This window comes from Carlito syrichta, unplaced genomic scaffold, assembly GCF_000164805.1.
Source record: "Carlito syrichta isolate Samal-C Ts95f unplaced genomic scaffold, Tarsius_syrichta-2.0.1 Scaffold303373, whole genome shotgun sequence".
NCBI classification, from domain to species: domain Eukaryota; kingdom Metazoa; phylum Chordata; class Mammalia; order Primates; family Tarsiidae; genus Carlito; species Carlito syrichta.
In genome coordinates, this window is record NW_007247469.1 from 20366 (window position 1) to 34786 (window position 14421).

A 14421-nucleotide genomic window follows, 5' to 3' on the forward strand; every position below is an offset into this window, starting at 1 on the left:
GGTAGGGGGAAAGGTAACCATACCTGGGGGAACTTAAAAGGGATAATGAGAGACAAAATGTATTTGCTTTGTGATAACATGCCGCTAGTTTACTGAACAGCATATCACTTTATGTAGAAGATATCCAAATGATCTATGTGCTTAAAATTTGTGAACACTGTATCTAGAATTGATCAGAAGTATGAAATCCAAGGAGGACAATTTTAATTTTTATATTGTAAAGTTTGTGTCCTATAGTTCTCTTTTTGTTTTGTTTTTTTAAATAAAGATGCGGGATGCAATTCAGGGTTAGGTATACAAACGTTGATTATGCAGGTACCCTTGTTGATGAGGCGTGCCCCTCCCTCCCCTAGCAGTTTCCCTCAACTGCCAATCCCACCCTCTCTTTTGGTTTCTAAAACATCAAATTTGGAAATACATTCGTAGAGAGAAGCAGAGGAAAGAACTAAGAGACCCGCCGTGTTGCTGATGGTTCTCCAGTTTGCAATTTTTATCTTCCCTGGACTCCAATGAGATATATTAGTATCCTTCTAATAAACTTGTACTTAGCTAGATTGAATGAACTTCTGTAACTTGTAAACAAAATATTTTAAGGCTTGCTACATGTGAGTGTCTTAGAAGCAGTGATCTTGTTCCTCCCACATGGAGGAAATGAAAAGGAGAAGGTGTTTAAAGCTTATCTTAAAGCTTTGTTTATAGGGCAATCCTACTATTTTTACTTAGTTTATCTTTACCTGATCTGGCTCTGGGGATGAGTGGTTAATAGAAATTATGGGAGTCCTAAGGGTACACTTCCCATATCACCTATTTGTAAGACAGTATCATTCTCCTGTTTCACAGATGAGGAAAAAGAGACCCAGAAACTCAGGTATATTGTCCAAGATCATACTGTGGCCAGGAGTTAAATCCTGAAAGTCTAGCCTGTCTGACTCAAATGACCTTGTTCCTTAGCTCTTCCTTCTGAGCATGGTAGAAAAGATCAGCTTTGGGGAGAAGTCACTTTGAATGTGTCTGCTGTATGCCTCATGGAACAAAGTTTTGTTTGGAAAGATTTGAATCTTTGGGGGAAGGTTGTTTCTGTTCATGTAATACAATTAGCCTGTTGAATGTGAGATGAGAATAAAATGTTCTCTGCTCAGTCTATCCATTTTTAAAAGCACACAGAAAACCAAGTCTACTGATGCTGACACTAATGTGTGTGGGAAAGCTCACCAGAAATGAAAACACTAATTTATCTCAGTCTAGTGATTACTTTGGCTCCTTCCTTCTCTTTTAGTATAAATTACTTAGAATATTAGACTGTGTCTGAACTAGAGGTTTGTTATCATTTTGCTTAATTAAATAACATTATCTGACATATGGGGTTGTGATTATTTCCTCCTTTTTTATGTCCATTAGTTCAAATCCTCACATTTATTTAAAAACCAGTGCAGGTTTTTCTCCTTCTTGCTGCTGCTGCCACCATGGTACATATTTCTTATTCTTTGGTTTTAACCATCTTAGAACAGATTCTCATTAAATTGTATGGCAATTACTTGTACAGCATTCTCAGGACTCATCTTTTCTCTATAGATGGCAAGATTCTTATCACAGGCAATTTTCTCTGGAAGAGATTTTGATCATGTAATTTTAAAATTCTATAAAATGAGGAGAGAGGAAATTATTATTATAAAGATTTTTTTAATCAAGCAGCTGGTTTCATTATCATTTTCCCTCTTGTGTGTATGTTGATGTAAATATTAAGTTTTTGCATTCAAGAAAATAATAATTTTGCATACAAGGTTCATCAGAGAAATAAAGGATAACAGTATCACTCTCATGGGTATACTCATCTATAAATCCATAAAGGAGGGTGGGAACTTCAGTCTGCCCTATATAAATATTTTATTCCACTTGAGATAAGCTTATTTGAGAAGATTCAAAATCAAAATATTGTATAATAAAATTGCTTTTATTAAATTATGTATGCAATGGCAATGTTTTTTTTTTCAAAGTAGAAGGTATACAGTTAATACCTAATAGTAATAGTTAATATTTATGTGTCTGGTCCTGTGCCAAGTGTTTTACACGCACTATTCTATTTAATCATTATTTTTAAATAACCCTATGATTCAGATATTTGTAGTTGAGGTAACTAAAACTTGTAGACTGCTGAAGGTCTCATGTCTTTTTGTAGGAAGCATTGAGATCGAAGCCTTTAGCTGTTCAATTATCAGATCTTAACTTCCTTAAACTACCTATCATTTTAGAATTAGAGAAGGGGTTTTAGGGAAGTTTGGAACCAGGAACCTTTCCTATGGTATTATATGATTAGATAATGAACTAAAAAGGGGTTAGCCAATGAACCAGTTTGGGTTATTTTGTTTAGAAAAGGCTAGTTATTTCATAAGAGGTAATCTTTATAGGATAATTCTTTCTAATCCAAGAATGCTTCAAAAATGGTAATACCATGCATATTTCTACCTCAGGGCCTTTGCACTAGCTATTTCCTTTTCTTGAATGTTCTTCACTAAGATATCAATGTGGCAAACTCCTTTACCTCCCTGAAGACTTTGCTCAAAAGTCAACTCCTCAATGAGCCCAACCTGACTCTATAAGATTAGAAACCCCCATTCTTAGAACTTCTGATCCCCCTTATTTTACTTTACTTTGTTTTATTTTATTTTGTTTTATTTTATTTCCATAGCACTTATCACATTTAACACTCTACTTAAATGACAACTATGTCTATTGTTTACTATCCATTTACTATCCATACCCACTAGAATGTGAGCATCCCAAGAAAGGGATCTTTGTTCACAGAGGACCCCAAGTTCCTAGAAGTATGCCCTACACACAGTAAACATTCAATAAATTTAGTCTGATAAATAAATCAGAAAGATACATTCCCGGGAATTATGAACAAACAATTGAGAAATAGAGGAGGTTAAGCTCAGATTTGAGAAAAAGCTCAGAACTTTCATGAAGTTTACATCAGAAAATCCTTTCTTGGTTGGAGTCTTCATTGCCTCCCCATACAAACACCTATAGAAATAATCATACACATATGAGGAGGGACCCCTCAAAAAAACCGGAATTATCTTTGGAGGGCAGGCGCCATATAGTACACTCAAAATTTGTACCTCTGGATCAAACGGTCAACCCAAGTTTTTATCTGGAAGTTTTGAGAAGGTTGCAGCACAATTTGTGGGAAAAGTGTCCTGGGTTGTGGCAAACAGGTGACTGGTTCTTCCACCATGGCAACACATCTACCCATACCATGCTGAGTGTTCAGTAGTTTTTGACCAAAAATGACATGATCCTCATGCCCCACTCTCCCTATCCATCTGTTCTCATGAGTAACTTTTTTATCCCCCAGATGAAAAAAGTCCTCAAAGGGAAACGTTTTGCTGATGTGGAAGAGTGGGAGGAAAAATGGCAGAAGAACTAAAAGTTGTGAAAATTGACAAATTCAAAAACTGTTCTGAGCAGTGGAGAAAGCATCTCAATAGGTTTTTTGCATCAAATGGAGAGTATTTTGAAGGTGGAGTTTAACATATAAGAATATGTTATATAGAGTTTAAACATATAAGAATAAATACACATTTTTAAATAAATAACTTCCAGGGTATTTTGAGTCCCCCCTCATACAAATCTCTTCCCCTGTAATGCAAGGACTTTGGAGTATTTTAGAGGAAGCAATTCATTTTGGAGAAATTTCATCTACATTTATTTGGGAAAATGAACATGAAAATTGTCTTCTCTGCTCTATAACTTAACTGGAGCATGCCCAGTTGCTCTAGCACACCAAATGAACTAAATGGGAAAGAACGGGCAACAAAGAGCTAGAAATGCTGTTTTTATCAGGAAAACTCCATCACTGTGAATTGACTGGTTCTTCCAAAGCAACATGTAATTTCATTCACTTTCCATAGCTCAGAACGGCATTCTCAGCCAATACCATTGATTGCACCTTAATGCACAATGTTGAGCATCTGATAAAGACATCTGAGAGGTAACCATTTTATAGGAAGCTGTTAAAGTTTGTAAGTATAGTAAACCCGAGAGTTTTACTGGTAGAAGGTGAAAGACAGATGAGAGGAAGTTTAGAATGAAAACAGGGGTTAGCATGATAGTTTTCAAACCAGACTTTGAGATTAGAATTAACAGAAACCAGATAGTTCTGTGAAAATAGAGCACCACCTACAGCGGTTGAAAAAGTTGCTGAAAAGTATTAATTGGGAGTCAACAGTAACAGGTCTTCAAAAGTCAACCACTTAGAACAGGTATCAATCAACAAACTGTAATCCTAGGTCAAGTCTAGTTTGCCATCTGTTTTTGGATGGTCTATGAGCTAAGACAGTTTTTTATTTTTAACAGGTTAAAAAAAGATAATGAACATTTTTCAATACATGAAAATTACATGAAATCCAAATTTCAGTGTCTGTAAGTAAAGTTTTACTGGAACACAAATACATTCATTTATTTATTGCCTATGATTACTTTTGTGCTACATTAATACAGTGACCCTTGAACAACATGGATTTTAACTGTGCTGGTCCATTTATATGCGGATTCTTTTCTACCAAATTCAGATATAAAATGTAATATTCAAGGGATGTGAAACATGGCTATATGGAGAGCCAACTTTCTGCATACACAGGTTCTGCAGGATTGACAGCAGAACTTCAGTATACATGGATTTTGTATAACTAGGAATCCTGGAACCAGTACCCCATAGACACAGAGGGCCAACTGTAAAGTATTTATGACAGAGACTGTATAAATCACAAAATCTAAAATATTAATACAATAAAATCATAATGGTTTCCCTTTACAGACTTAGAACTTCAGTTACTTTGCTATGCTTTTGTAGTAGAGAAGCAATAGGGTTTCTTTCTTGCAGATACTTTTTTTTAATAAAATAAATCTTACAATAGTACCTTACACTTTTTCTAATTTTCTAATTTTGCTGCTGCACAGTCCTGTTAAATGTCATTCATCTTGAAAACAGCTCATCAGCTGATGAGTAATAGCATTATTCATTAATTTAAGTAAGATTCCAATTTTATTGAGTTTTCCTTCAAATTGTTTTCAATTTAATAAAACTGAACTGCACCTAATAGAGAATTAAGTGTCTGCATTTGCCTCAAAAGTATAAAATGGGCAAAAGATATGAACAGACACTTCACAAAGGAAGACATCTGAGCAGCCAACAAACACATGAAGAAATGTTCAACCTCACTAATCATCAGGGAGATGCAAATCAAAACCACACTGAGATACCACCTAATTCCAGTCAGAATGGCAATCATCAACAACTCAAAAAATAACAGCTGCTGGAAAGGGTGTGGTGAAAAGGGAACACTTCTACACTGTTGGTGGGAGTGTAAACTAGTGCAACCTCTGTGGAAAGCAGTGTGGCAATTCTTAAAAGCTCTAAATACTAACCTCCCATATGACCCTGCAATCAATCCCCCTACTGGGAATATATCCTGAAGAACACAAATCACTCTATAAAAAAGATACGTGCACACGCATGTTTATCGCAGCATTGTTCACAATAGCAAGAACCTGGAAACAGCCATGCTGCCCGTCAAAAGAGAACTGGATTTAAAAAATGTGGTACATATACACGATGGAATACTACGCAGCCATAAAAAAGAACAAAATCATGCATTTCACAGCAACCTGGATGGAACTAGAGTCTATAATACTGAGTGACCTCTCACAGAAACAAAGATCCGAGTATCACATGTTCTCACTCATATAATGGACCTTAAACATCCAATGCAATACTATACGAAAATGACTGACCGTACTGGGAAACTATGGTGCGGGGAGGGAGATGGGATTAACAGTAGCAAATATCTGTCTGGGAATGGGGAAACACCCCATATCAACAGGGTGCCTGAATGAAATGCAATTGTATACCTAACCCTTAACTGTACCCCACAACTTCACAATTAAAAAAAAAAAGTCAAAGCTGTCTTTCTCTTGTAGACTCTCATTAGAATGTGCAGGATCTTTTTATTTTTCTTAAGGCAGCAAGAGGTTTATGTGCTATAAGACCTCTTCCAAATGAAAGTGAACCTCTCGGATCATTGCTGTGGGTACAGGAGAAAGTGATAATCATAAGCTCCGTTCTGGGGATGCAGCAATCAAAGGAGGTTAGCCTTGTTCATGGCTATTAAGTGCACCTGAATGTCCCCATCTCCACCAGCTTGTGAGGACAAGTATGGTTCTATTAATTTTTTTAATTTTTAACTTTAAAGATGTGGAGTACAATTCTGGGTTAGGTATACATATTAATACTGGATTCCCTTAGCTCGCAGCTCCTATCTGCTTATACGGAAGTGTCAGTGCCTTGCAAATGTCCCCCCCCAGCCACTTTGGGGGTCCTCGGGGCTATATTGCAGGTGCCTATTTATCAGGCTCAGTCTTGGCTTGCTGTGGCCGCCAGACAAGTTGGGTCTTGGAATGTGCAGGTTCTAAATCTCCTAGGACTGCTATGCAGTGATGTTATTACCTCAGCTGTAGCTGCCTCTGTTACCTCAGTTTTGCTGAGCTGGAGATTTGCTGTCCCTCTAAAACATTCTATGACTCTGCTGGCCCTCACAGCCCCACAGAGGTGTGTCACTGCTGCTCCCGTGAGACAGATTTGCAGCTGCTACTTCCAAAGTCTCATTTCTATGGAACACTTAATGTCAGTATCCAAAATGAAAAGGAGACTTGGTTTGGGGCTGTCCTACAGCAAGGCTTCTTAGAAACTAATGTGCCACAGAGTTTAGGAAATCAGTAGGTCCCACTTACATTCAAGGCCCTTCTGCCTTCCTGGGTTCATCATACCACAAGTGTGGATGAATTCCCAGAAAAACTAAAACTACTTTTATCCTCCCACCCTCAGGCCAAGTTGCTGAATCTGGTTGGTTGTTCGGGAGTTCATCTCCATCATCATAACTTCATTCCCTGGTCAACCTTCCCTGCTATGCAACCTTTTCTGGGACCTCGCCAGTGTGTTGATTTCATCTATACATATCTGAGCTCAAGTTGCAGTTAGGGTTAAGTAACTCCCACTTCCCAGTCCTCAAGAAAATATGCAAATACAAACAAATAAATGTGGTGAGTGTGTGTGCACCCGCACACCTGTGTATAGGAGGCACATTCTAGTTCTATACTCTAGTATATTAAACTCTAAAATCTGACCCAACCAGGGACTCCTGTTACAGAAAATCAAAGGTTTTTTTGTGTGTGTGAATGATGACTTGATCATGGTCTACTGTGAGAAAAATCATACATAGCTTTTTATACAAGTCCTTTATGTTGAGAAAATTATATAGATAATAGATGCTTTTATGATGCTTTTAATAAATGTTTTTGAGTGGATGAAAATGATATACCTAATAAGGTACACATTTTACTTTCATTCATTCATTGAAAAAAATAATTGTTGTGCATTAACATCAGTATCAGGTACTGGGGCTACTAGAAATACAAGAGGTCTCTGCCCTGATGGATCACAAATTCTAGTGGGAAGTAATGAACAAGTAAACAGGTACATATGTAATTTTCAGGTGACTAATATTTTTGTAAGGAAAATTCAAGCAAGGTAAAAAAAAATGGAGAGTGATACCAGAGGAATGCTGTTGTCAGGAAACAGGATGGAGAGAGGAGGCTTTTATGAGGAAGTAATTTTGGAGCCAAGATTTAAAGGAAATGAAAGAATAAGCCTTGTGCTGGTTTTAGAGAAGTTATGCAAAGGTACTAACAGTAGGTTAGGATAGAGGATGGATGGAGTTTCTAGGCCACCACAGTTAGAATGTCATTCCTTCAACCTCAGTCACACTCTCTTTCCTCTTTTCCTTTCAGAGAGTTTAAGCATTATGTCTGAAACTAATCCAAGAGATTCCTGCCCCCCAAACAAAAATTATCATTTATGAAGATCTACTATGCTGAAGAGATTATTACATAAATCATTAAAGATACTTAAAATGATCCTGAAATGTGAGTGTTTCCCTCATTTTAGGGAAATCATGTGACTTGCTCAAGACTACACAACTAGTAAGTGGCAAAACGGGGGTTTGGACTCAAATCTGTTGAGCTCCAAATCTGAGCTATTTCTATCATTTTTACAAAACTTCCAGTCTTCTCCAACACCAACTTCTTTCTTCATATTATCTGTCTTCTACTAGATGGGTTCCAAGGCTCAAGAATAAGGATGATGGGAAGGGAAGGCTGTTGAGGCAGAAAGCTGAGTACGTTCCAGGCAGTTATATTGCTCCCACCAATTTCTGCAGGTCCCAGGTCAGGTCCCAAAGATGACTGCAGGAAGGAGCAGGAGAAGCTCATCTGCCTCACTAACCTGTTGGTGTACTGGAGTTTGAAGGCCTGGAGACTGGGCATCTCATGTCCCACAAAGAAAATTTCCCTGAAGCAGGAAAGTTATGATGAACAAGAGCCTGTGTAATTGCATACCCTTCAGACTTCCCACCTCTATAGATCAGGTTCCTTATGTTTTTAGTTCTATCATCCTCACTTGGAGCATTTATGGTGGTCACTGGCTGAGTGTGTTTCGTCTGCTGCAATGAGTCCACCAGGACCATTGAATCCAATATCCTGAGCTTGGACCAGTAGCTCTTCCCTGCAGACAGAGGCATGATCGTCCCACATAAAGTGACAAGATATAGCTGGAGGAGGGGCCTTTTCTTTCACATCTTCTGCAGGGAGATTTTATGGTTATACAGGTCCAGACTCCTCAGGGATTGTGGTTGGATGGAATACAACATTCTCTTCTGTAAATCCAGTTTAGATGGGTGGGGTACACTTTCTGTAGTACCTTCCTAAGGAGAGGAATCCATTTTATGTTTGTAAAATATCAACCATGCTCTTGAAGTCTCTCAGTTCCCCTGTTTGTAAATGTGAATCCTAATTAGTTATGTACTCATTATTCAATGAATGTAATTGTTCACAAATCTAATTGTTTATTCATTACCTCTTTCATTCTTATGCCCTTTGGGCCATCCCATTCAACTATTTAGTACAGAGAATGTAATTTAACAGTTCTTAGCATCTGCACAGGGCTGTTCAGCACTATTAGGAAGAAAACATTACACATTTGTGAAGATAAGTGCAAAGATCGGGTAACTGCTGTGACAAAATACCCCAGGATGGTTTGGATATTGTCCCCTCCACGTCTCATATTGAAATGATGTCTCTAGTGTTGGAAGTGGGGCCTAGCGGGAGGTGTTTTGGTTATGGGGGCAGATCCCTCATGAATGGCTTGGTGTTGTTCTCACAGTAATGAATAAGTTCTCACTCTATTAGTTCATAAAAGTACTGATTGCTTAAAAGAAACTGGCACCACTTCTTCCTTCTCTTACTTCCCCTCACCATGTGACATGCTGGTTCCCTTTGCCTTTTGCCACAAGTAAAAGCTCTCTGAGGCCCCTCTAGTAGTTGAACAGATGCCAATGCCATGTAAAATCATGAGCCAAATAAACCTCTTTTCTTTATAAATTATCCAACCTCAGGTATCTCTTTAATAGCAACACAAACAGACCATACAACCCCCAAACTTTAGCAGCTTAACATAGTAAAAATTAATGCTTTACTCATATAAGAGAGTAAAATGTGTATTCTTGTTTAGATGGCTCTCCTGAGAGTCTTCTCGCCAAGTACTGTTCTGGAACTCAGGCTTCTGCCATGTTGTGGCTCCTTCCTCTAAGTCCTTGGAGTCCTCTTCTAGTCAATCATTTATTAGGGAAAGAAAAAGAAAAGCCATATATATGAAGATATTGGAGACAGGATCATGAAGAGAGTTTATATCCCTGTTGCTCATTCTTTTTGGTCTAGACTTAATTATTCATTTTTTTGAAAAAATTTATTTTAAAGGAGTGGGGTACAATTCAGGGTTAGGTACACAAATGGTTATTGTACAATTAAAGTTCGGGCCTCACTTTGGTCCCCACTTCACTTGGTTTGAAATCAGGTACCCTTATTGATGAAGTGTGGACACCCTTCCGCTCGCTTCCATGGCAGTTTCCTACTACTGCCAATCCCTTTCTTATAGTATTATGATAATTGTTCAGGGTCTGCTTATGAGTGAGAATATGTGGTACTCAGTTCTTTGTTTCTCTTATAGATCACTGAGTATTACAGATTCTAAATCCATCCAAATTGCTCTGTAGTTCATAATTTTATCTTTCTTTATGGCTGTGTAATATTCCATCATGTATATGTACCACATTTTTTTAATCCAGTCTACTTTTGATGGGTAGCACGATTGGTTCCATGATTTTGCTATTGTGAATAGTGCTGCAATAAACGTGCATGCACAGGTATCTTTTTTATAGAATGATTTGTATTCCTCCAGGTACATTCTCAGAAGGGTGATTGCTGGGTCATATGGGAAGTCAATTTTTAGATCTTTTAAAAATCACCACACTATTTTCCAAAGAGGTTGTACTAGTTTACACTCCCACCAACAGTGTAGAAGTGTTTCCTTTACGCTGCATCCTCTCCAGCATCTGTTGTTTTTGAGTTATTGATGATAGTCATCCTGACTGGAGTTAGGTGGTATCTCAGCATGGTTTTAACTTGCATTTCTTTGGTGATTAGTGAGGCTGAGCAGTTTTTCATGTATGTGTTGGCTACTCCTATGTCTTCTTTTGAGAAGTGTCTATTCATATATTTTACTTACTTTTTAATAGGGATGCTTGTTTTTTTCTTTTTGGCAAGTTTGTGTTCCTTGTATATCCTAGATGTTAGGCCTTTGTCAGACATACAGCTGGCAAATATTTTTTTTCCCAGTCTGTGGGCTGTCTCCTCACTCTCTTGATGGTTTCTTTGGCTTTTCAAAAGCTTTTCAGTTCGATGAGGTCCCATTTGTCTACCTTACCTCTTATGATATGGGCATTTGGGGTTTTGATCAGGAATTGGTTGCCAGTTCTAATTTCCATAAGGGTGTCCTGCATTATCTAAGCTTCTTATAGTTTGAGATTTTACGTTTAGGTCTTTGATCCATTTAGAGTTGATTTTTGTCTATGGTGATAGGTAGGGGTCCTGTTTAATCTTTGCATGGACAACCTGTTTTCCCAAGATAATTTGCTGAAGAAGTTCTCCTCTCCCCAGTGGTTGTTAGTGGGGGCTTTGTCGAAGATGAGTTGGTTGAGAAATTGAGGTTTTGCTTCTGGAATCTCTATCCTGTTCCATTGGTCTATATGTCTGTTCTTGTAGTAATACCAGACTGTTTTGATTATTGTAACTTTATAATAAAGTGTAAAAGCTGGAAGTGTGATATATCCCACTCTGTGTCTTTTGCCTAGGATTGTTTTGGCTATTCATGGTCATTTATGATTCCATATGAATTTCTGTATTGTTGTTTCCAGGTCTGAGTTGAGTAATGTTGTAATTTAGTGGATATTGCATTAAATCTGTAGATGGCCTTGAGTAGGATGGACTAAATTATTCTTTGTTTGAACCATAGGCTGGAAAATGCAGCCTAACTGGCTACCCCACTGGAAAAAGAAGTAATTTGATGAATAATTGGACATTCACTATAAATTCATGGTCTTTAAAGTCAACTGGAATGCTACCTATCCAGCATCCTATGTTATCCTAGTCAGCTCTTTCTTTTATTTTAGTTATTTCGATCTTAGTTTTCCCCAACTTTCTGATTTGGGAAAAATATGTGGGGCACAATTCAGGGTTAGGTATGCAAACGTTGATTATGCAGGTAGCCTTGTTGATGAGGTGTGCCCCTCCCTCCCCTAGCAGTTCCCTCAACTGCCAACCCCACCGCCTCCCCTGGCAGTTTCCCACTACTGCCAATCCCTTTCTTATAGTATTGTGATAATTGTTCAAGGTCCACTTATGAGTGAGAACATATGGTACTCTGTTCTTTGTTTCTGTGATGGATCACTGAATATGATCGACTCTAAATCCATCCAAGTTGCTGAGAAGTCCATATGTTTGTCCTTCTTTATGACTGCATAATATTCCGTTGTATATATGTATCACATTTTTTTTAAATTCAGTCCAGCTTTGATGGACAACATGGTTGGTTCCATATTTTTACTATTATGAATAAAGCTGCAACAAACATTTGTGTGTAGGTATCTTTTTTGTAGAAAGATTTGAATTTCTCCGGGTATGTTCCCAGTAGGGGAATTGCTGGGTCATATGGAAGGTCAATTTCTAATTCTTTCAGAAATCGCCACACTGTCTTCCAAAGAGGTTGCACTAGTGTGCATTCCCACCAGCAGTGTAGAAGCATTGCTTTTTCTCCACATCCTCACCAGCATCTTTTGTTGTTTGTTTTATTAATGATGTCCATCCTTACTGGGGTTAGGTGGTATCTCCATGTGGTTTTGATTTGCATTTCTCTAATGATGAGTGAGGCTGAGTTCTTTTTCATGTGTCTGTTGGCTGCCCGTATATCTTCTTTTGAGAAGTATCTATTCATGTCTTTTGCCCACTTTTTAAAGGCTGTTTGTTTTTTTCCCCTTCAGTGCATTTGAGTTCCTTGTAGATCCTAGATGTTAGGCCTTTGTCAGATATACAGTTTGCAAATATTTTTTCCCTTTCTGTGGGCTGTCTCCCTGCTCTTTTGATGGTTTCTTTTGCTTTGCAGAAGCTCGTCAGTTTGATGAGGTCCCACTTGTCTATCTTATTTCTTATCGTATGGGCACTTAGGGTCCTGATCAGGAATTGGTTTCCAGTTCCAATTTCCATAAGGGTGTCTCTTGTGTTTTCTAAGCCAAATTTCTGATTTTACCATATTTTTCATTATTCTTTTAAAATAAAATATGTTGACCGGGCTCAGTGGCTAAGCCTGTAATCCCAGCACTTTGGGAGGCCAAGGCGAGTGGATTGCCTGAGCCCGAGCGTTTTAGACTTGCCTGGGCAACTTGGTGAGATCTCATCTCTACAATAAATCAAAAATTAGCCGGGCATGGCAGCGCACGCCTGTAGTTCCAGCTACTTGGAAGGCTGAGACGGAAGGATTGCCGGAGCCCAGCAGGTCGAGACTGCGGTGACTGGGAACATGCCACTGCACACCAGTCTGGGCGACAGAGTGAGACTCCAACTCAAAAAATTAATTAATTAAAAAATATGTCAGACTATGAAAATGTATAATGAATGAAGTACACCTGTATATCTGTCATCCATTTAGGAAATAGAATATAGTCAGCTCTTCGTATCTGTGTATTTCAAATCTGTGTATTTAATCAACCATGGATAGAAAATGTTCAAATAAAAATGATAAATACAAATTAAAACAATGCAGCATAACAACTATTGACAGCATTTAGATTATATTAGGTATTATAAGTAATCTAGAGATTATTTAAAGTACATGAGAGGATTGTGTTGATTATGTGCAAATATTATGCCGTTTTATATAAGAAACTTGAGCATCCTTAGATTTTGGTATCCACTGGGCTCTTGGAACCTATACTCTTCAGATACTAAGGAATGACTGTATCACAAAGACAAATGAATCTTTTAAAAATATCTATCCCTGATTCATCTTCCTTTTTTAGGAGATGATCTTGTCTTTTATTTAACAAAGAAAATAAGCCCACCATGTTATAACTCCCTCATTGTTCTGCCATCAATGATACAAATGTCCCTGCTTCCCTTACCATTTTCTATTCTTTTCTGTTGCCACTCACAAGTAATTTCTTTTTTCTTTCCTGCCTGCCTTCCTTCCTTCCTGCCTGCCTTCCTTCCTTCCTTTCTTTTTTTCTGAGTCAGAATCTTACTCTGTTGCCCAGGTTGGAGTGCAGTGGCATGCTCACAGTCACTGCAGCCTCTACCTTTTGGGCTCAGGCAATCCTTCAGCCTCAGCCTTCCAAGTAGCTGGAACTACAAGCGTGTACTACCATGCACCGCTTATTTTTTAAGTTATTGTAGAGACGAAGTCTCACCAAGTTGCTCAGGCTGGTCTCGAACCCCTGAGCTCAGGCAATCCTCCCACTTTGGCCTCCCAAAGGCTTGAGCCACCATGCCTGGCCGAGACTTCATTCTTTTCTTATCCCCTCTTTCTGTATATTCAGTCTCTTTCTAATCAACATTTACTATCACCAAATCTCTTTCAACTTGCTTACAAATAAGAAAACACAACCCCATGGCTTTATTTGACCTCCTGTCTATCTCTAGGTGTACTCTCTCCTTCATGAAAACTCTTTGTGAAATGTCTGTCCACACTTACTGCCTCCATATTCTCGCCTACCACTCATACTTTAACCCACTTTAATTTGGATCCCATCCACTGTTCCAGGGAACCAATTTTTATCCCAGGCCGTTGTAACCATTGGCTCAAACTAATGTATATTTCTCAGTTTTTTTTTTTTTATCCCTTTTGACCTCTCAGCACATTTGACCCCATGGATCTCCCTCTCTTTCTTGAAACACTTTCTTCCCTGGCTTTCATGGAAC

General features: G+C 38.2%; 1 pseudogene; it reads left to right on the top strand.

The window, feature by feature from the left end:
- The window catches only part of LOC103260860, a 91482-nt pseudogene that overhangs the window by 15023 nt on the left and 62038 nt on the right, over window positions 1-14421 (top strand).